We start from the raw sequence: 20,678 nt of genomic DNA, 5'->3' as shown, positions 1-20,678 counted from the left end.
TTTGGCAGAGTGACTCCAGGAACATTTAATTTAACTTTGTAGTAGGGTTTAGAGCTGCTATCTACTTTGTGTGTAAAGTATTTTGTGATGTCTACATTGATGTGCTTTCTCTGCGCTAGCTGGGTGTTTTTTGTTTTATTTTGTTTTGTTTTTAACCTCAGTAGGAGCAGGGGAAGCACCTAGGAACAACAAAGGAATTATTTTTTCTTTTTGTTTTAGCTGATACATACACGAGCTAATACTTTTTCTAATAGCTGACATGATTTTGTTGTAAGTAAGAGAAACTAACTTAAGTGGCCTCTCCATCTTTTCAGTTACCAGGGCGATGTAGGCTACCCATTTTATCTGGACAGAAGCATAGGTGACCCGGGGATTTAGGATTCAAGGAAGAAAGTTGACTTGGATTGTATTTTAGGTCTTTACTGCACTGCCACGGTTTGGGAGCAGGATTGAGAGGGCCGAAGGTAATGACACCCATAGTGTAAGGATTAAAGAGGATCATCCCTGAAAAATCAGTTTTCTAGCAGACAAAATCAACGGTAGTATTTATTTGTTTGATTCTCAGATCTTTGAAATTAGAGAGGCAGGCTGAACATGCCTCCACGCATGTTAGCTCTCAGAATTTGTTAGAACTTCACTTTTCCATTTACTAAGAAAAGTAAAATAGAAGTTATGAAAGATAAAATAGGGAAGAATTGCTATTGGATTGGGAGGCATCTGTCCTAAAATAAAATGTAGCACTGTTCACCATTGTTCATCGATTTGCTTGAACGGGCACCAGTAATATCTCCATTGTGAGACTTGTTGTTACTGTTTTTGGCATATTGAATATGCCACAGGTATCCTGCCAGGCTCTGCCACGTGGGCGGGATACTCTCAGTAGCTTGCCGGGCTCTCCAAGAGGGATGGAGGAATTGAACCCAGGTAGGCCATGTGCAAAGGCAAACGCCCTGCCCGCTGTGCTATCACTCCAGTCCAAAATAAAATGTAAGCATCCAAAAATAAATAAAGTAAAGTTGAGGGGAAAAAAATTGAAAAAAAGAAAATGCAAGCATCCTTTCCCTAGACCTGGAAATATGCACTTAGGTTGAATAACATTTCTGTGTTGTGTAAATCGCACTATGTGGCTACATAGGTTGACACTGCCAGAGTAGGCCATAAGGTCATGCTTGCTGCTTTTCTGTATCTCTGGCTTTGTTTCTTCTGCCAGATTCTCCTCCTGCTTCCTATGTAACTGAGCATGGCAATAGAAGCTGTCATTCTTACTGTGTATGATACACAATAATACTCCTTTCTACTTGTCTTCCTTCCCCCTCCCCCTTTTGGATGTTGGTGGTAGGTTTACGTGTCACACAGAACACTGTCAGATGAACTCACAGTCCAGTTTAACTCTTTCCAATTCACAGTAAAACAACTAACCTCAGCTTTGAGTAAAAATACTGTTTTTCCATAAAATGAGAGTCAAAGGAACGATTATAGGATGTACTGTTAAAGTATTTCTTGTCCGTTCTAATATTAGCCCCTGGTTCTTTATACAAACTCCTTTGCAAATACTGTTGGTGCTTTCAGAAAGTGAGCCACTGTATAGAACTGGGTTTCATGTAAGCAGGAAAGGTGTGGCGTGCCTTTCATTTCCTTCCCTCTGTCCCTCACTCCTGAAAGTAGGCTTTTAGCATAGAGGAGGAAAAGTGTCTCATTGTCCGTTAGAGACCACCTACATTTTGTCCTCCTAATCCTTAATTGAAGGTCTTGAAAGACTCATTTGGGATGGTCAGATATTAGACCTTTGATTTGCCAGTTTAATCTGCCAGTTTAATTTGTTCCAACACCGAACATTTCTGTAGTTATTGTCTGTGCTGCATAAAATGTGCAGAAAAAGGAAGATTTCTGTAGCTATTTTACCAGTAACTCATACTTGTGCCACTTTTTTTTTCAGCTTGCCAGACATGACCTGAAGCCAATAAATATGACTAGGAGGAACTGTTGACATTTTAGAGGAAGAATTTATTCTTGACTCTTGTTGAGGAAGACAGGAAGGGATCCTGTTTACTGTGACAGTATCACTGCCAGCACCCATATGCACACCCAAGACTTGCAGATGGGCGTGGTGCTCCTTGCTGGAAAGGTCAGGACTGTGGGAAGCAGGCTATCTCACTGAGACCAGTGATTTCTTAAGCCTCACCATTATCAAACTATCTGTATCTATATCTGTACTGAGAGGGTCCCGTTGGGGCAGGACTGTTGCTGTGACTAATAAACATGCCATATTTTCCTTCCATTTTTTTTTTTCCTTTTGGATTACCCTAGTAGATACATAAGATGTATAAGGGAAAGACAACTTAAAAAAAAATCTGCCATTGTGGATTGTGGTTTCCTCAGTTGGAGATAGCACAAAGGTAGTAGATACCTTAAATAATGTTTTTAAAAGAAATTCTAGAATTACAACACTTTGATCCACAAGTTATTTTTTTCTGAACACTTAAAAATTTTTTTTAATCTTATGGGGACAGGAGGATGTGCCCTAACTGGTGATGATGAAATCTTTTGAATTTGTGGCATGAAAATATAACCAGTGTCAACAGCTGTCATCTTTTTTTTTTTAGGGAAAAAATAATAATCTGAGTGGTTCTCATTGACACAGTTTCAAGGATCTAATGGTTTCCCATGACATAAGTTAGATAATAAGATATTTTACCTAGAGATAATATCAGCTTCTCATAGATTTTAGAAATAGCATTCTAGCTCAGCATTGCCCCACCCCAACCCCCCTCCCACCCACCACTTACAAGGGCTAAAGGAAGGGGAAATTATATTTTTACTATTGGTTAAAAAATGGTTCAGGTCATCACTTAACTTTGATGCTATCTGGAAAGTCACTTAACTCAAACTGTTTTGTCTTCCCTCATACATACTTTTCCAACAAAAACTAAAAGGAAAATACCTCTGTAGAAGCAGAAGGGTTATTTTTAGAGTGTACGCCTATATTTGGGCTTCATTACTCAGAATTTTCCCCCTAGGGCCAGGGTCATGTTTATGTGTACTGTGCTTGATGGCTTTTCCTTATTCTCCTAACCCAGAGCCACCTGGAGACGCACACTCAGTGCACATGGCAGTCTGTAATCTGAATAAATCCTGTGTCTTCCTTGCTGATCTTGCTGATCTTTCCTCTCTGCCCTCCCCCAAGCCCAAGGTTTTAGATCAAAGGTTACTTTGTTTTAGACTTACCTTTGGTCTCAAGTAATTCAGTTTTCCTTGTTATTAGTGGCAGCTCATTGCTAGAATGTCTGCTCTCATCTCCCCACCACCCCAGTCCAAGTTCTATTAGGATTCCGTTGGTTTTTAAACTTAGGTTGCATATAGAAAATGTCACAGACATTTTACCAATTTTTTAAGAGAGGGATTTGATTATGAATATTTGTAGCTCTGATTAGCCAGAAGTACTGAAACTAAGGATTCAGTGACTGATGTAGAAGACCTCTCAGAATTTGCTTGATGTATGCCATCTCACTAAATCTGAAAGGTCAGTTTTGGAAGTTATTGATTCAGTGTGTTTACCAAGTACTCTTAGCTTTCATTGAAGTGAGAATGCACTTGTTTTCTTTCATGTTTAGCAACCTTCCTAATGCCATTGTATCATGAGTTTTTTACTTTTGTGGATTTGATTTAGAAACTTCATGTGGTTCTGAGAGGGCATCAAAATTGGTTTGAAAGTAAATATAATAGAAATATTTCTCCACTTTTGGTTAATAGTATGGCTTTTAGTTCTAATGAGGATATATAGGCGATATAAAATTTGCTTGATAAGCTTCTTGGTTGAAATCCAGCCTTATGGTGTGGGTCAGCGCCTGTTCTCAGTAACCTTTTGGAGTCCTTCAGTGAAGCCCATGCTTCTGCCTGGTATTTTCCATCCTGATGGGTGGCCATGGCTACTTTCCTATAAATAGTTCCCTGGATTGAATGCCAAGAATGCAAACCTCCCACCCCCAATTTTAATAGTAGAATGTTTGAGTTAATGAAAACAGTCATACTGGCAAAATTTGCATTGCCAATTTATTGGTTTAAGGCTTAAATTAAGGCTTAGCATGAACTTCCTTTGCAAATGAAATTTCAGTTGTGATGTAGGTGAGGTAAATCACATGCAAAACCTCACTATTTCTCTGTGAATCAGAAGGTGTCTGGACCTCTTACTACTTCCTTGCAAATGAGTTCTAAAATATGATTGTTATACTTCTAGTTCTGTCAGGCTAGAAGTGGAAATAGAGGGCTTACTGGTATAACTTAAACAGACTAACTGGAAGTAAGGATTGCGACTGAGCAGGATGGTGGTTGTGTTGATGCTTGGATATGGATAGTGAGAGCTTAGAAGTCTTTTTCACAAATTGCAATCTCCCTTATATAGGGAGGAGTTAGTGTCTCAATTGGTAGCATGATACTTCTCCGAGGGCTTGTGTTTCTTTGTATGCAGGCTATTAAACACTTAAAAATTAGAACATATTAATTAAGCTAATCAAGACTTCTAAATCATATGACTTTGGCACAGTTTTCTGTGGCATGTGAAACTTCTGAAACTTCTGTCATCCCATTGTCAAACCTAACAGTACTCTCCTCCCTACATATTTTGCTGCTTTCAATAACAGAGATGTTAAGACTGATTGAAGTTAAATTTGATCAGTTTGTCAGATCAGAGTTTTCTTAAGGTCAGTAATGCAACTATGTTTCAGAAGGCAAGCTATCATCTGTTTTGCAAATTATGTATAGGAATATTCTTTCCAACTTGTTTCTGTTTGGGGGGCAGAGGACATGTGGCACACTGTCTTGTTTCTTTCTTACTTTTGATAGAAATGCAAGACTAATAATTATCTTAATTTCTTCCTAATTTTTTCTAGGAAATAAGTTTATGAATAATTATGATGAAAAATGATCATTGACTCGTAACCTTGGTATTAGAGAAAGAACTGAGTGGTAAAACCATCACAATCTGTATCAAAATATTGCTTCTTGGGATTGAAAGTCTTTAATTGGCCAGAATATTCAGTTACTTGGTAACTAATACAATTACACTTCAGAACACATTATCTTTTAAGGTGGCTGATCTAGTGATTAAAGAGTTTGGATCCTGAGCCAGATAGCCGGGTTCAAATCTCAGCTGTACCATTTATTGGCAGGGTATCCTTTGGCAATATTATTAATCTTCTGAGCCTCAGAACCTTTCTATGAAATAATGTCAGAAGTAAAAATCACATCTAGACTAGTGGTTAGTATTGATGAGACAATCTACTAGATTTCAGTGTTTGGCATATGACAAGTGCTTTATAACATCAGCAGTTACTGCCAGCACTGAATAGGTCAAAGAAAGTGTGCTATTGTACCAGCAGTATGCAACCTAGGTAAAGGAGTATAGACTTTGGAGTCAGTGAACTTTGAGTCTGAATCCTGCCATTTACTTACTAAGTCAAGTCATTGAATGCCCTGAGCCCTGTGTTTCTAATTAATGGTAAAGTTGTAGGCAAAATAGTACATACTTCGGATGTAATGATGTTTTCCCTGAGGGAAAGCAGGCTGAATGATGAGCACATTCGGTAGATATATTACTAATTGAACATTTACTGTCCATTAGTTCTGAGGGTTAGCAGTATGTTATTCCTATCACTTAGGGGAGGAAACGAGTATAAGTAATTTTTTTTTTAGCAGTTTGTGCACTGAATTTTTTCCAACAGTGCTGGTGTTTGAATATTTGTACTTCTTCATACTTTCTCAACATTCTTCTTCTATATTTGTTCAAGGCTGGTAAATAACATCCATAGCCATCCTCAGTATTCACTGCACTGCAGTAAAGGCTGTTCTGCAGATCTGTGTATTGTCAAGTCTTAGTGAAACAATTTATCATAATTTTGTATATCTCTGAACTATTGCATTTTCCCATACTAACAGAATGTATCAATAACCTCTTTTCTGAGTGCCTTTGACCTCCTTTCTTCTTGGATCTTAAAAAAATGAGAAACTATCTTTGTAAACTTAGTAATCATCTTAAAAATTGTAAGGGAAAATGAATTGAGAAAGGACACTAATTTGGTGACTATTCATTAGTAGTGTAGCACTGTCATCCTGTTGTTCATCAGTTTGCTCGAGTGGGCACCAGTACCCTCGTCTCCACTGTGAGACTTGTTACTGTTTTGGCATATCGAATATGCCACGGGTAGCTTGCCAGGCTCTGCCATGCGGGCAGGATACTCTTAGTAGCTTGCCAGGCTCTCCGAGAGGGACAGAGGAATTGAACCCAGGTCGGCCACGTACAAGGCAGACACCCTACCCTCTGTGCTATCGCTCCAGTCCACTAATACATTGAAATTTTCCTAGTTTAAATATGTCATCTTCTTAACTGGGAGATGGTATAGCAAGCCATTTGATACATCTTTTTTTTCTTTTTCTTGGGCATTTTGGGTCACACCCGGCAATGCACAGGGGTTACTCCTGGCTCATGGACTCAGGAATTACTCCTGGAGGTGCTGAGGGACTATATGGAATGCTGGGAATCCAACCCAGATAGGCTGTGTGCAAGGCAAATGCCCTACCCCCCTGTGCTATCGATCCAGCCCTCTAATACATCTTTCTAATCAACTGGAGAGTACTGTGTTTTGTGCAGCTAGCCAACTGCTTTGAAAATTATCAGGACATCAGACAGCTGGCATAGAGAGGTAAGGGGACATTTCATTTAATTGAGTAACCTAGCAGACTTATGAAAATGTGTTTTATTAACAAGAAATTCTTATTTTTTAAAAAAGATCTCATGTGAAAAGGTCACTTTAAAGATGGAGAACACTCAAGTTGTTTTGTTTTTTATTGGAGAGATGTTGGTGGTAGTATAATTAACTTTCTTACCAGAAACCACCACTAATAGTTTCTTAAGCTGTTAGATATGAGAAGCTTTATGTGATTTTTAGCAGATCAAAAAGAAGAAGTTAGGTTTTTGTTTTTGGTGAAGTAATAGTTTTCAACAGCTAAGCATCAAAATATGGAAAATTGGTAGAATTATGATTCTGCTGACACACTGTCTGGTCCTTGCTTGAGCCTTGGTTTTGCCTCACGTCTCTTCCTCTTGTTCACTATGCTTTAGGTGCAAAGTTACCTTTGTATTTCTGGAGGAGGTCTAGCATTTCTTCCACCCAAGCCTTTACTGCTCTTTTTTCTTTAGATTTTTTGTATGGCTGACTTCTTATCATTTAATTATTAATTACAATGGTATCTTCCTAGTTGTCAAACTCATGACTTTGCATCTTAGAAAATCATTACTCCTTTAGAATCCTTAATCATACTCGCTAAATATCCCATTTTACCTCAGAAATAAGACGAGTTATGTTTATCTCCTCTTGACTAGATTGTGACTTCCATGAAGATGAGTCCTTGTCTTTTTGGTCTCCAGGGATTCAAGAACCCTCTTCCCCCCAAAAAAAATATTCGTATGTGATTTTTAAAGAATGGGTTGATTTATTTCTCATGTATGTAGTTGTGAAAACATCCTACAGCTTTTTTGTTGTTGTTTCAAGTACTTTTTAATTTGTGGGCCACATCTAGTGGTGCTCAGGGCGTAATCCTGATTGAATCAGGAATCATTCTTAATAGTACCATTGGATATGGGGTTCTGAGGACCAAACCTTGGTCATCAATGTGTAAGGCAAGCACCATATCTCCTGTTATCTCTCCAGCTCCTTTCTTCATGTACTTAATGTAGAGTAGGGGTCAGCAGACTTTCTATGAGGTGCTACACAGTAAAAATTGTAGATTTGGAGAGCCAAAACATCTTTGTGGCAATTGCTCAGAAAGCCTCAATATAAACATAAGAATGGCTGTGACATAATAAAAGATTATTAAGAGGGCCAGGTGAGAGGGTATGTAAATTAAGGCACTTGCTTCGTACTGGTTCTATTCATAGAAACAAATATGGTCCCCCAAGCACCACCAGGGGTAAGCTCTGAACACAGCAGGTATAGCCCCAAAACAAATTATTTTGAAAAATGTGTTTTTAAGGTGAGTTGTACTGCATTTGTCCCATGGGCTGTAGTTGACTCATCCCTAGTGTTACATCCATCTAACTAGCCATTCTGGAATATATGTGAAAAGATATAGGATGTGAAAAGGAGCTGTCATAATTGCAGGCTCAGTTCACTTGGTTTGCAACTAGGAGAATGTGAACATCTATTCTCCTAAAAAGAATATGTAAGGAAAATTTGCTTGTAGCATAACAAAACCATTCCCAAAGAGAGATTTCACGGGTGGTAGAATATGTATTGGTATTTCTGTTGTAAAAGAAAAAATAAGTACTTCTCTGGCATTGCAGTAGAAATACCAGAAGTATTAAGTTTATTTTGACTGTCCCTAGCCAAGCAAATCCAACATAGGACTTAGTTTAGGCAAATGAAGTAAATTTAGGGAGTGGAATGATGTTAAATAATGGAATACTTTATGTTTCTGAAGGATGAATAACTAAAAGCTACCTATGTGTTGTTGCTTGAATTTATAAAATGTTTTGCACCAGAATTGATGCAGGCCCTATTGTATATAGTAAGATGTCTCTAGTAAGACACTACCACATGTCCAGATTTGCTAGGAGCCAAGAAAACTGGTAGTTCCTGGACTTTGTTTCTTCTTCCCATATTGCTCCCAGAAGCAGGAACCAGCTGGTCAGTGGGAAGAGTCTCTGAATTAGCTCTCTCTCTTTTTTTTTTTTTTGTTTTGTTTTTTGGGCCACACCCAGTGGTGCTCAGGGCTTATTTATTCTTGGCTCTGCACTCAGGGATCACTCCTGGTGGTGCTCAGGGGCCGTTGAGGTGCCAGAGATCAAACTGGGTTTTGCTGCGTGCAAGGTAAGTGTTCTGCTGCTGTACTATCTCTCGGGCTCCTCTAAGCTAGCTCTTTCTTTGAACGATCACAGATACATAAATGGTATGCTGTTTAGTTTGCCTCTTGAGTTGAGTTTCTTTTTTTCTTTAACAAAAATGGTCAAAGAAAATTCAATTAAAATGAGTTCGTTCAATTGAGCAAGTCGAATGAGATGGTAAAATTTTTGGTAAAATTCCTAGCAGCATTTGAAATGGCATTAAAAAATGTTTATAGGTTTTTTAATAACTACTATTGATTTTTTAAGATTGTGACTAAAAAGTACATTCATGTATTGTTTTAATAGGTTTCTCAGTTACCAAGAATCTATTTAGAACCAATTTTGAATTTTATTTTATTGCTAGATATTCACATTAGTATATAATCTCGAGGAAGTCATTCAGTATTTCTTGGCTTCTGTATCTATAAAATAAATGTGATCATTCACGTTTTTCCTAGCACTGCACTGTAGCACTGTCATCCCATTGTTCATTGATTTGCTCAAGCGGGCACCAGTAATGTCTCCATTGTGAGACTTGTTACTGTTTTTGGCATATTGAATACGCCACAGGTAGCTTGCCAGGCTCTGCTGTGTGGGCAGGACACTCTGGGTAGCTTGGCAGGCTCTCCGAGAGGGACGGAGGAATCAAACCCTGGTTGGCCGTTTATGTGCAAGACCAGCACCACTGTACTATCTCTCTGCGCACATCCCCGTCCCCGAAACTCCAGTTTTATTGAAAATAGTACCAACACTCATGAATCCCATAAGTCTCTTCAAAGCTGTTAATATGTTTCTGAATCAAATAGTAATAACTTGCTTCTCCCTCAACACTAGACAGTTTGTTTCGAATAACTCCTGAGAATATAATTGACAATTTTGATGGATAGGATCTTTTTCTTTTGGACTGGGGTGTTCGGGGTTGGGCTTAGGGATCATTTTTATTGGGGCTTGAAAGACCATATGTGGTACCACATCCAAGGCAAGCACCTAATCTACTGTGCTGTCTCTCCCGCCCCACACCCCCAATATTCTTTACATTGACATCTCTCCATCAATAGATACAAAGGGTATTTAGAGAAAAATAATTCATTTTCTTAAGCTAGTACAGGTCCTTGTAAGATGAATGTTTTGGATATCTTTCATCGTAGTTTAGGAGATATCTTTATGGCCTTCTGATTATGAGAAAGTTAGTTCAGAGAAGACAGGCAGCCCTGTCCATACGTAGAGACTGTCATAGGCCCAAATGTAGTTTTCTGGGATCTGTCTCCACAGGGACAGCAGCTGGCCTTTGTACCCCATTCATATTTCATCTTTAAAAAAAATTCTAAAGTTGCTGTAATTGCCTGTGGCTTGAACACTTAGATTGCTTAATACCTTTTGTGGTGCTTATATCTAATGTTCTGTATTTTGTTGGGTTTATGAGTCTCTCCTATGTTAGATTATAATCTCCTTAATAACTGGAACCAATTATGGTTTCTCTTATTTCTCCCATCCTAGCAGACAGACTTACCTGATAATATAGTTTTTTTTTTCTTTTTTGCGATGCACAGGGGTTACTCCCGGCTTTGCACTCAGGAATTCCTCCTGGCGGTGCTCGGGAGACCATATGGGATGCTGGAACTCGAATCCAGGTCGTCCGCATGCAAGGCAAATGCCCTACCCACTGTTCTATCTAGTTCTATCTAACCATTGCAAGGTTAGTCTTTCTCTTTTATCTATTTGATTTCTGAAAGGCTTGGAGTCTGGTTATTCAGTTTTGTATTCCTAATCTTTTTACATGTTACAAACTCTTCACCCTTAATAAATTGCTTACTTGTTATTTATATGAATAGAAGACTGAATAAAATTGTAGTTGAACAATAACATATTAGGGTATCTAGATTTATGTCTTTTTTTTTCTGCTGTAGACACCTCCTGGCAACATAATGTATTGCTCTCTAACATTAAATGTGTTGATTACACATAATAATTATCTGGTTCAGACATAATTTAAATGGTGTGTCTTGTATCAAAGCCTTTAATGAAAGGCCCTTGGGCTACTCTATTAGGTGATTCTAGGATGGGCAGGCTGGCAATGCAGAATATTGTCAAGAGGGTGGCTTGAATACAGGTCTCTACTATGCTAGTTAGGAGTGATTTGACCTTGTGGTGGTCACTTGAAGTGCTTAAAGGTAGTTTCTCATTAGTTAAGTAGAAATGAAACCAATTATCTGCTTGTGCCTCTCTCTCTTTAGGATCACTAGGAAAAATCTAATGATATGTTACATGTCGAAGTACTTAGAGAACTATAAATTACTTTACAAAGGGAGTATACTATTACATGTTATGAAGGAGGATGACACCATATAGTTTTAGCACTTACATTTTTCTGTATGTGGTTATATAAGTAATCTAATCTGTTATTAGGAAGAGTTGGTTTTTATCCAAATAGTGTCCTCAAGTTTCACCTGTCCTACCCAAGTAGAACAGTAAATATAGTACTAACTAGTTAAGCAGAATTTCCTTATTTTCATACCTGTTTCTTTTTATAAATTGAAAAAGAGTGCAGTGCAATGCAGCTCATGAATTTCATTCTGGAGCAGAATTCTATGTTCTAGACACTATGCACTCTTCCTCTTCTGTTTTCTTTGTCTTATTTGTTCTCATTTTCTGGATTCTTTCTTATATAGGCTCTATGGTAGAATTTTCAGATTCTTGATGCTTTTCTCAAATGTTTGTCTTGTTTTAGACATTTCCCCCACCCACTTATATTCTTCTCTGTCACACAGTCTGTTTTTCCCAAACTCTGCTGGTTGGGACAAAGATAGAGGTTGAGAAGCCAGATTATGGACTGTTGTGTTTTCTTTAAGAGTAATGCTAGGTGTTGGTGTTTTCTGAATGATCCCTTCTTAGCAATGATGGTAACTTTCACATTCCTAGAAAATATGTCCTTTTTGTGCTATTGATTTCAAAACTTGTGTTATTTTAAAGCCTTACAGAGTAAGTCACCCCTCTCTCTCACCAATCCACAGGCTTATTTAAAATTTCTGGAAAGTCAATTTGATAACATTTGCTTCCTAGATAAATATCAATTACTTCGAGAAAATAAGCGCTACATTATTCATAGTAATTTGTGAATAAAAAAATTTGAAATCCTTCTTAAAAATAAAATATTTTTGTTTGGATTCATGACTTCATTATTAGGTTATATTTATAAAATAATACAATGTCTTAAGACTAGTTTATGATTTAGGGAAATAAAGTGTATAGAAAGAGAGTAAGCTTTGGAATAGAGCAGGCAAGTTTCAAATCCTTGCTTACTCTTCCTGGTTCTCCTAGAACAACTAAGAATTTGATTTTACTTCATCTTTTTATATCTTTTCTTTTGTAGTAGGACTATGATAATCTGCTTCCTACCATGAATATTAAAATTTGTTAAGGTGATGGTGTGTCCCATATGGTTTCTGACCCATATGGGATCACCTAGTAAATGTTAGTTTTCAATTGAATTTAATAAAATGGAGCATAAAGCAGGATTCCTTAGGAAACAAGAATACCACTACAATAGTCCTAAGAGCTTAAAGTTCACTGAATCACAGAATGAGAACATTAAAGAATATTTAACTGAAGCATAGGCAGGTCTAGAAATTTAATAGTTTCACTAAAACTTCTCATCTTTCCCTCCCACTTGTACTATCACTGTATTCACAGGCAACCATTGTAAATTCCAGGTATATATATCCTTATAGCTTGGATTCCAGGATAGAGAGAGAAACCCTTTCAAACTGTAGTAATTATCTCTTTAAAAAACCTTGGGTCTTCTTTATGATTTGTGCCCTTCCCTATATCAAGTACTATGCAGAGAATAAATTGACCAAGCCAGTGCTATATACCCTCTCCTTGAATGGAGAGGCAGGACTACTTGATTGACTAGTCTATTACCATCTCCTGGCGGGTGAGATGAAATAGTTTCCAGAGGTTGTAAGTAGTGGACAATAGGCAAAGAGACTTTCCTGTTAGAAGTAGCGACCACCGGGTACCTAAGACACTCTCCAATTTTATGTGGTATGAATTTGTGTACATGTATTCATGCTTCAAGGATGCCTTCAGTGTATCTTGGGTATTCAGAGTTCTTGGGTTGAGGTTCTTGTTGATATGCAGGTGGTCTGAGAACTGCCTGAAATCAAGTATTCTGAATGTATGTGCAGAAAAAGATTTTTTTCCAATTTAATGCTCTGCATCATGCTCTCTCCAATTAACTTCATTGAAGCCTTTTACTTTATAGGATTATGTAGAAATCTTTGGCTTTCTGAAAGCCAAATGAAAAGTGTTGGGAGAACTTTAGGAAATATTTCCTAACTATTTCTGGAAGATCAGCCATAGATTCTCCTTGCATTTCAGCACTTCCTACTTTTCCCTGGTTGGGATCTTTTTCTTGAGTATTTGCCAAAAATGGAAACATTGGTATTGGAGAACTTGTCTAAGGTTATTTGTATTTTGTAAGATTTGTATCAGTTAATTTTGCCAGCACTTCTGTATTTATAGTTGACTTTTTATACCAGTATGCACCACCATATGTAAACAATGAGTAGTAGAAGTTAATTGTTTTTGTATTCTTTTTCTCAGGCTTAAGCAATGCTACAATATACTACCAGTTTTTCTTTCAGTTAGAGAATTGTAAATAGAAGAGATAATTCTGTTTTGTTGTAGTCAATTCAGACTTTGAACAGACAGAAGAGCTGTCCTAATCACTCTAATTCTATTTGACTTTTCAGAGATCAACTCTCTAGCCTAGCAATGGGTAGTAATAATAGCTGTAAGGATACCAATAAAACGCTTCTCGAAGAAGAGCTTACTATAGCCAGACATTTTTTATACTTTATATATACTTGTATATCTGAGTAGCCGTGTACTATTGTTATTTTCATCTTATACATAAGAAAACAGATGATTATTGGCCTGAAAATACTCATGGAGCTCTCTCAGGGTTTGCTGAATGAATGTTCTCTAGCATTACCAGCACAAGTTCATTGCCCTTATGTAATATGATGACAATTCAGGGGCAGGTATTCTGAGGAAACAGTTGACAGAACTCAAAGGGACTATTGAGGGGCTAGTAGTAGTGTTGGGAATTACTTAAAACCTGACCTTCTGACTCTCAATATCATTAATAGCTTTTTGCCAAAGTACTTCTTCAGGGTCAGTGGCTAGGGAAACTGAGTCAGTGTTTGGTTTTATGTTTACCTGTAGATGACCATTTCCAGCATTCTTCATTACTTTGGATAACTCCAAATTTCCTTTCTGATATAAATATATATATATGTATATATATTTGTATATATATATATATATACACATTTTTTTTTAGACTGCAAGTCTGCCTTTAAAGAAGTAAATAGGCTTTGTTCTGACCCACAGTTATGTTACTAGGGATCGGTGAGATTTATTGAGGCTTTTTTGAGACTTTCCAAAGCTGCCTCAGTCTAAGATACTTTTGGAGAGTTCTTCCTGATACTATCTATCTGTAATGTGAGTTCTTTCTATCCAGACTGGTGGGAATGCAAATTATTTCCTGTCCCAGGTGATTGTAGATCCACCTGCAGAGTAGTGATTTGCCAACTCTTATATGAACCTTCCCTGCCAATTTCTAAAGAGTTACCTGCCCCAGCCTCCCTGAATTTTTATGTCTGACCTTGTCTCAGTAAGACCCCTTAATTTAGCTTTTTTCTTGCAGTACTGCCTGGATTAAGTTGGGGTGATTATAAAGCTCCCCTCCTTGACTCTTCATATCAAAGACTTTGTCCAAAGATTCCCTGCCTTTGTTTTATGTCATCTGTCCATACTTTTTAAGTGGAGAGCAGTTAATCTTTCATACGTGGAAGCGGGATCCCAGTAGTTTACATGAAGTTCCAGATATTAGCATCCCAGAGGTAACACACCTTTCCCTGTTTCTTATACACACAGACATCACTGTCTTCCTTTCCTGGGTGTCCATATTTAAGGGAATAAGGAACTTTCTGTCAACCTGTATTGCATTTGAAAGAAGCAGCATATTTGCTCATGCCTCTCAAAAACAAGGTAACAAATCAAATATGTCATACTCAGACCTTACCCATTTTCTCACTGAGCCAGAGAGTGGTTTGAGAAGTTCACAAGAAAGGTGAACAAGTTAGCTTTCTAAGGGGCCCATATCTGCTAAGTTGATCCTTGTATCCCAGGACTGAATGGGGCACTGGGTCCAAATTAGGTTCATGGGTAAAATAATAAAAATATAAAAATGATCATCCCACAGAATTTTAAGTTCGCATGTGAGTATGGGGAGGTTTGATTCTTAACTGCTAGTGAATCGTACATATGAGGAAAAACCAGTTTGGCGTGTGTGTGTGTGTGTGTGTGTGTGTGTGTGTGTTTGTGTTTAGGTTGATTATCTATGGGCATCTCTCTTAGTTGCTTTTCCAGTATGAGCAAGTACTGTTGTTAACCTGCATGCTTTTCCACAAAGGGACAGGCTTTTCCCAACTGCTGGGTGAGGCGGGGCAGTATTTGTAAGAGAAGAAACCTTGAAGGAACAGGTTGGCAGGTTAGAAGAACATTTACTCTGCTTGTTGCCTGTGAGTAGGAGACACAGCTAATGAAAACAGACCATCCTGGTTGATTATTTTCATGGAATGGAAAGTGGTGTCTAGCAGGTAAGTAATGATTTTAAGAGGGATATAAAGGGGATAGCCACAGAGGAAAAGTGAGGGTATATATGCTGTATAAGCAAGAGAAGCATTTTTCTATTTTGTGTTCAAGTAAATCGATTCTTCCCATGAAATGTGAAGCTTGACTTTCTTTGCGTTGCTATTTTGAGGTCTTTTTTGGTGTAATACCACCTTTTATTTAGACATTGCTTTTCAAAAACTTCTTTAGAAAATAATTACCAGCATTCCCCTTAATCTTTTGTTATCAAAAAATTAAGCTGTTAGGCTTTCATTTGGTGCCCTTCTGTAATTTATACTTTCCATTACTATATTTCTTTGTTTAAGTTTGGGTCAGAAGCCAGTGTAATAATAATACAGCGTATTATTATTATTCCAGTGGCTATAGAATAGGGTTTTAGGAAGTAATAACTTGAGATTACAAAGAGAATTCATCCCTATTGGGTCAAATTTCCCAACGAATACTTAGGAAGAATTCCTTATTTTTTACACTCTTGTGGTAGCTTCTAGTCTCTTAATAGTGTCCCTAGGGAGGAGATATTCTGAAGATAAAATTAGAAATATTTATACCTGTAGCACAGAATATAGTGCATTCAACAGAATTCTGAACTGTACTCATTTGGTGAAAGTGAGCAACTTTATATATTTTTTTATTATGGTGACGAGATGGGGTTGTATTGATAGACAGTTTAGTAAATGTTTTGGTGGCTTCCTGACCACCTCTGCCACATTCCAAATTAGTTATGCTCCTAAAGGAAAGAGTCATTGCTCATATTGATGTTTTACAGTTAAACAGATTGTTTTAATTTTGAAAACTAACAATTGTAGGTTTGGGTATGGTGAAATGGAAAAGTGCAGAAATGAAAGCATCTGTAAAGCTAAGTCTGAGCACAGACTCTGACAAAGAATGGGCTGTGTTCCCAGGAGGATGTGAGGCACTTAAAGTCTCATTGCTTACCTTTTACTTTTTTTTAAAAAGTGAGATAACAAATGGATATAAAGTACATTAAAACTGGCTGACATGGGGAAAGGGTTGATGAGTGAGTTAAATAATATTTTTAAAAGGTTAATTTATAGATTGCAGCACCTTTGTAGACATTATGAAACAGCTTGGTAATTAGGCCCAAAAGAAAATGTAGTTAAAACCCATTAAAAACAAAAAATTAGAACAGAAGAGACCAATATGCAAGTATGCTTCCATTTTATTTTCTAGAGGTACCATTCATTCTTCATGATTTTTAAATCTATTAAATCACACCCTAGACAGTTTATTTGTATTTTTGCTTTTTGGGTCACACCCGGTGATGCACAGGGGTTACTCCTGGCTCATGCACTCAGGAATTACTCCTGGCGGTGCTCAGGGGACCACATGGGATGCTGGGAATCGAACCCGGGTCAGCCTTGTGCAAGGCAAATGCCCTACCCGCTGTGCTATCGCTCCAGCCCCAACAATTTATTTGTATTTTTAAATGAGCATATTCTTTTTACATTCATGGCATACTGTTTCTATTATGTAATTATACATTTTATTTAATATATTCGGATCTCCTAGCATCAGAAAAGATTAGTTTGTTGCTATTGTTTTCTTCTTGAGACCACACTTGTCTGTGCTCAGGATATGGGAATCATAGGGTGCCAGGGTTGAGCCTGGGACTCCTTGCAAAGTTTATGCTCAAGCTCATTAAGCTATTTTCCTGGCCCAAGATGTCACATTTTTTCAGTGTCTATATAGTATTTATAAATAAAAATTTCCATTGCCATAAATAATCAACTAGTCCCACATTAATAGTTTTCTATCAAATTTAGCAACTTGATAACTTAGCTATTAAACAATATTTCTTAGTATATGGAGTCTAGATATTAACCTCAGTCCAGCTACTCTAGACTAGGTGAATGAGCCAAAACAATAATTTCAAGTAGAACTTTTATTGGTATCTCCTTTACAACTTTTTCAAGTGAGGCAGTTTCGTCTCTAGTGTCTAGTTTTGAATTGCTCAATAAAGCAATTACTGTTCTCACCTAATGATACGGAAAATTACAGAGTTGGGGAGAGTGGGCACATTGAATAGTATTAGTTTCTTTTGCACTTCCCTTTTGATGATGTGGAATAACTTTTTCTTAACTTTTCTTTCTGGCTTAGACTTAGATCAAGAATCTGGTAATACATATATATATATATATATATATGAGAGAGGGAGGGAGAGAGGGGAAGAGGGGGAGAGGGGGAGAGAGAGGAGAGAGGAAGGGAGGAGAGAGAGGGAGAGAGAGAAAGAGAGGAAGAAAGAGTAATTAAAATTAGTAAAGATCTTTCTTCATGCTTGTTTGGTTCCTGCATTTTTCAGAATTGATTGTTAAGCACTTCAAATAACTTCTCAAGGCTACTTAGCACATGGGAAGGTAATATTAACGAGAAAACACACTTTTATTATAGCTGCTAGTAATTGCTGTTTTTGTTGTAGTTTTGTTTCATGAAAAGTGATGATACACATTCACCAAATTTACTAAGGTATATATTCTTGGCAGTGTCAACTAACAACTTGCAGAACTTTGCACTGACTACTTCCCATTCTCTGGGTCTTTGCATTCTTTCATTGTGTGCATATAAGTCAGGCAATTTTTAAGTGCACATTAAAAGGAAAATACTTTTTTCCCCCAAAAGCACATGTTCAATTTTATACTTTCCCAAGATTCAATCTTTTACCTCTTAGCACCCAGAAATGTGATCTTTTTTTTTTTAACCTCTTCCCAGATTATCTGGGGATCCTGAAAATGACCTAGAACTCAATTGCCAAAACAGCCCATTAACCAAATGGGCATCAGAACAATTTTCTGTTGCTTTCAGTATTTTCCCAAAATTTGACAGACATGCCCTATATACTGATGCTGGACCATCTGTTGTTTAGATCTCATCACTGTCCTATGAAGCATGCATATTTATACCTTAGTATTATGTAACAATCTCTGATAAACCCACTTTAATTTGTGTCTTTCGGTGGACTTTTGCTTCCAAGTTAGAAACTTAATTTTACTCGATAACATTATGCTAGGAATAATTTTATATTCTCAGAATAGTTGTTTTTTTCCAGTTATCTAGAGTGTATATTTAGAGTTTTTTTTTTATTGAATCACCATGAGATACAGTTACAAAGCTTTCATGTTTGAGTTTCAGTCATACAATGATCAAACATCCATCCCTCCACCAGTGCGCATTTTCCACCATCAATGTCCCCAGTATCCCCCCTACCCCCATCCAAGACCTCCAAGCATATCTCCTCTATGGTAGATAATTTCTCTCATATTCTCTCTCTCTACTTTGGGGCATTATGGTTTGCAATACAGATACTGAGAGGCCATCATGTTTGGTCCTTTATCTACTTTCAGCACACATCTCCCATCCCAAACAATTCCTCCAACCATCATTGATTTAGTGAGTTCTTCTCTATCATGGCTGCCTGCCTTCTCCCCCAGCTCTTGAGATAGGCTTCCATCCTTGGAGCAATCTTCCTGGCCTTTGTCTCTATTGTCCTTGGGTATCAGTCTCATATTATGTTATTTTATATTCCACAAATGGGTGTGGTCATTCTATGTCCCTCTCTTTCTGACTCATTTCACTTAGTATGATACTCTCCATGACTATCCACTTATAAGTAAGTTTCATGACTTCATCTTTCCTTATAGCGGCATAGTATTCCATTGTGTCGATGTACCAAAGTTTCTTTAACCAGTCATCTGTTCTCAGGCTCTTAGGTTGTTTCCAGATTGTCGCTATTGTGAACAGTGCTGCAATGAACATAGAGGTGCAGATGTCATTTCTACCATGCTTTTTTGCACCTACAGGATATATTTCCAGAAGTGGTACTGATGGGTTATATGGAAGCTCATTTTCTAGTGTTTTGAGGAATGCTCTTATTGTTTTCCAGAAAGTCTGGACCAGTCAGCATTCCCACCAACAATGAGAGTCCCTTTCTTCCCACATCCATACCAGCACTGGTTGTTCTTGTTCTTTTTGATGTGTGCCAGTCTTTGTGTTGTGAGATGATATCTCATTGTTGTTTTGATTTGCATGTCCCTGATGATTAGTGATGTAGAGCATTTTTTCTATGTGCCTTTAGGCCATTTATTACTTTTTTTTGAGAACATTTCTGTAAATTCTTCCCTTTTTTTGCTGGGGTTGGAGGTATTTTTCTTGTAGAGTTCTGCTAATGTCTTGTATATCCTGGATATTAACCCCTTATCTGATGGGTATTAGGAAAGTAACTTTTCCCATTCTGTGGGCTCTCCCTGCATTTTGGTCACTGTTTCTTTTGAGGTGCAGAATCGTATTTAGAAATATTTGAATTATTTGAAGGAATAAGGTCAGAGTTACATAAACTTCTGGAAGATATGGCCAGCAAATAATTAAAATCTAACCTCATTGGACATTCAGACCTCAGTCTCATGAAAGTCCTTAGTGAAATCTTAACTTGATCCATTAACACCATCTTTTTACCTTTTATATATTCACATAATTGTGTTCATTTGATTCTGCAAGTGAAGTGGCAACTGTTCTTTGATAAGGAGGACCCCAAGCATTTCACATACCAAAGACAGAATCTCAAGAAGAAACATGTACTTCAGGGAAGGTTGCAGGAAAGAACTTTACAATGTTGCTTATGCATACTTAAAGATAACTGAAAGAGAATAATTTTGAATAATGTACCTTTATAAAAATACAATTTTTAAATATACTTGATTGCATCTTTAAAACATAATAAGTACCAAGTTTTTTTCATGTCTGAGCATCCTGATGCCCCCTGTTTTAGGTTACATTTATGATGCCCTTATGATTTCAAATTCCAATATAAGTAAACTGAAATAGCAAACTCAGGGGGGAAAACACTAGAGGGACAGAGAAAGTGTACAGTGGGCAAGGCACTTGTGCTGCATGTGGCTGACCTAGGTTCATTCCTTGGTACCACCAATAGTTCCCCAACCTGCTGGGAATAATCCCTGAGCACAGAGCAAGGAGTAAGCCCTGAGCCTCACTGGATGTGGCCAGAAAACAAACAAAAAAATTCCTCCCATACGAAAACTTCCCCATTCCTGTTATTACTGGCCCCAGAACATTTGAAGAACTTGTAGCA

General features: G+C 37.5%; 1 protein-coding gene across 3 annotated transcripts in view; it reads left to right on the top strand.

Moving 5' to 3' along the window:
* The window catches only part of DAAM1 (dishevelled associated activator of morphogenesis 1), a 184,233-nt gene that overhangs the window by 38,874 nt on the left and 124,681 nt on the right, over positions 1–20,678 (top strand). Inside the window, exons 1-2 of one of the 3 annotated variants that reach the window (XM_055131679.1) lie at positions 8,771–8,861; positions 10,426–10,571. The exons of the other annotated variants lie outside the window; for them this stretch is intronic. The gene's annotated coding sequence lies outside the window, so the exon portion shown is untranslated. Of the gene's footprint in view, positions 1–8,770; positions 8,862–10,425; positions 10,572–20,678 lie in introns of those variants that run through there. 3 annotated transcript variants of the gene reach the window in all.

This window comes from Sorex araneus, chromosome 3 (assembly GCF_027595985.1).
Source record: "Sorex araneus isolate mSorAra2 chromosome 3, mSorAra2.pri, whole genome shotgun sequence".
In the NCBI taxonomy this organism is placed as follows: Eukaryota; Metazoa; Chordata; class Mammalia; order Eulipotyphla; family Soricidae; genus Sorex; species Sorex araneus.
The sequence above is the reverse complement of the archived record's forward strand: the minus strand, read 5'-3'. Positions and strand labels throughout refer to the sequence as shown.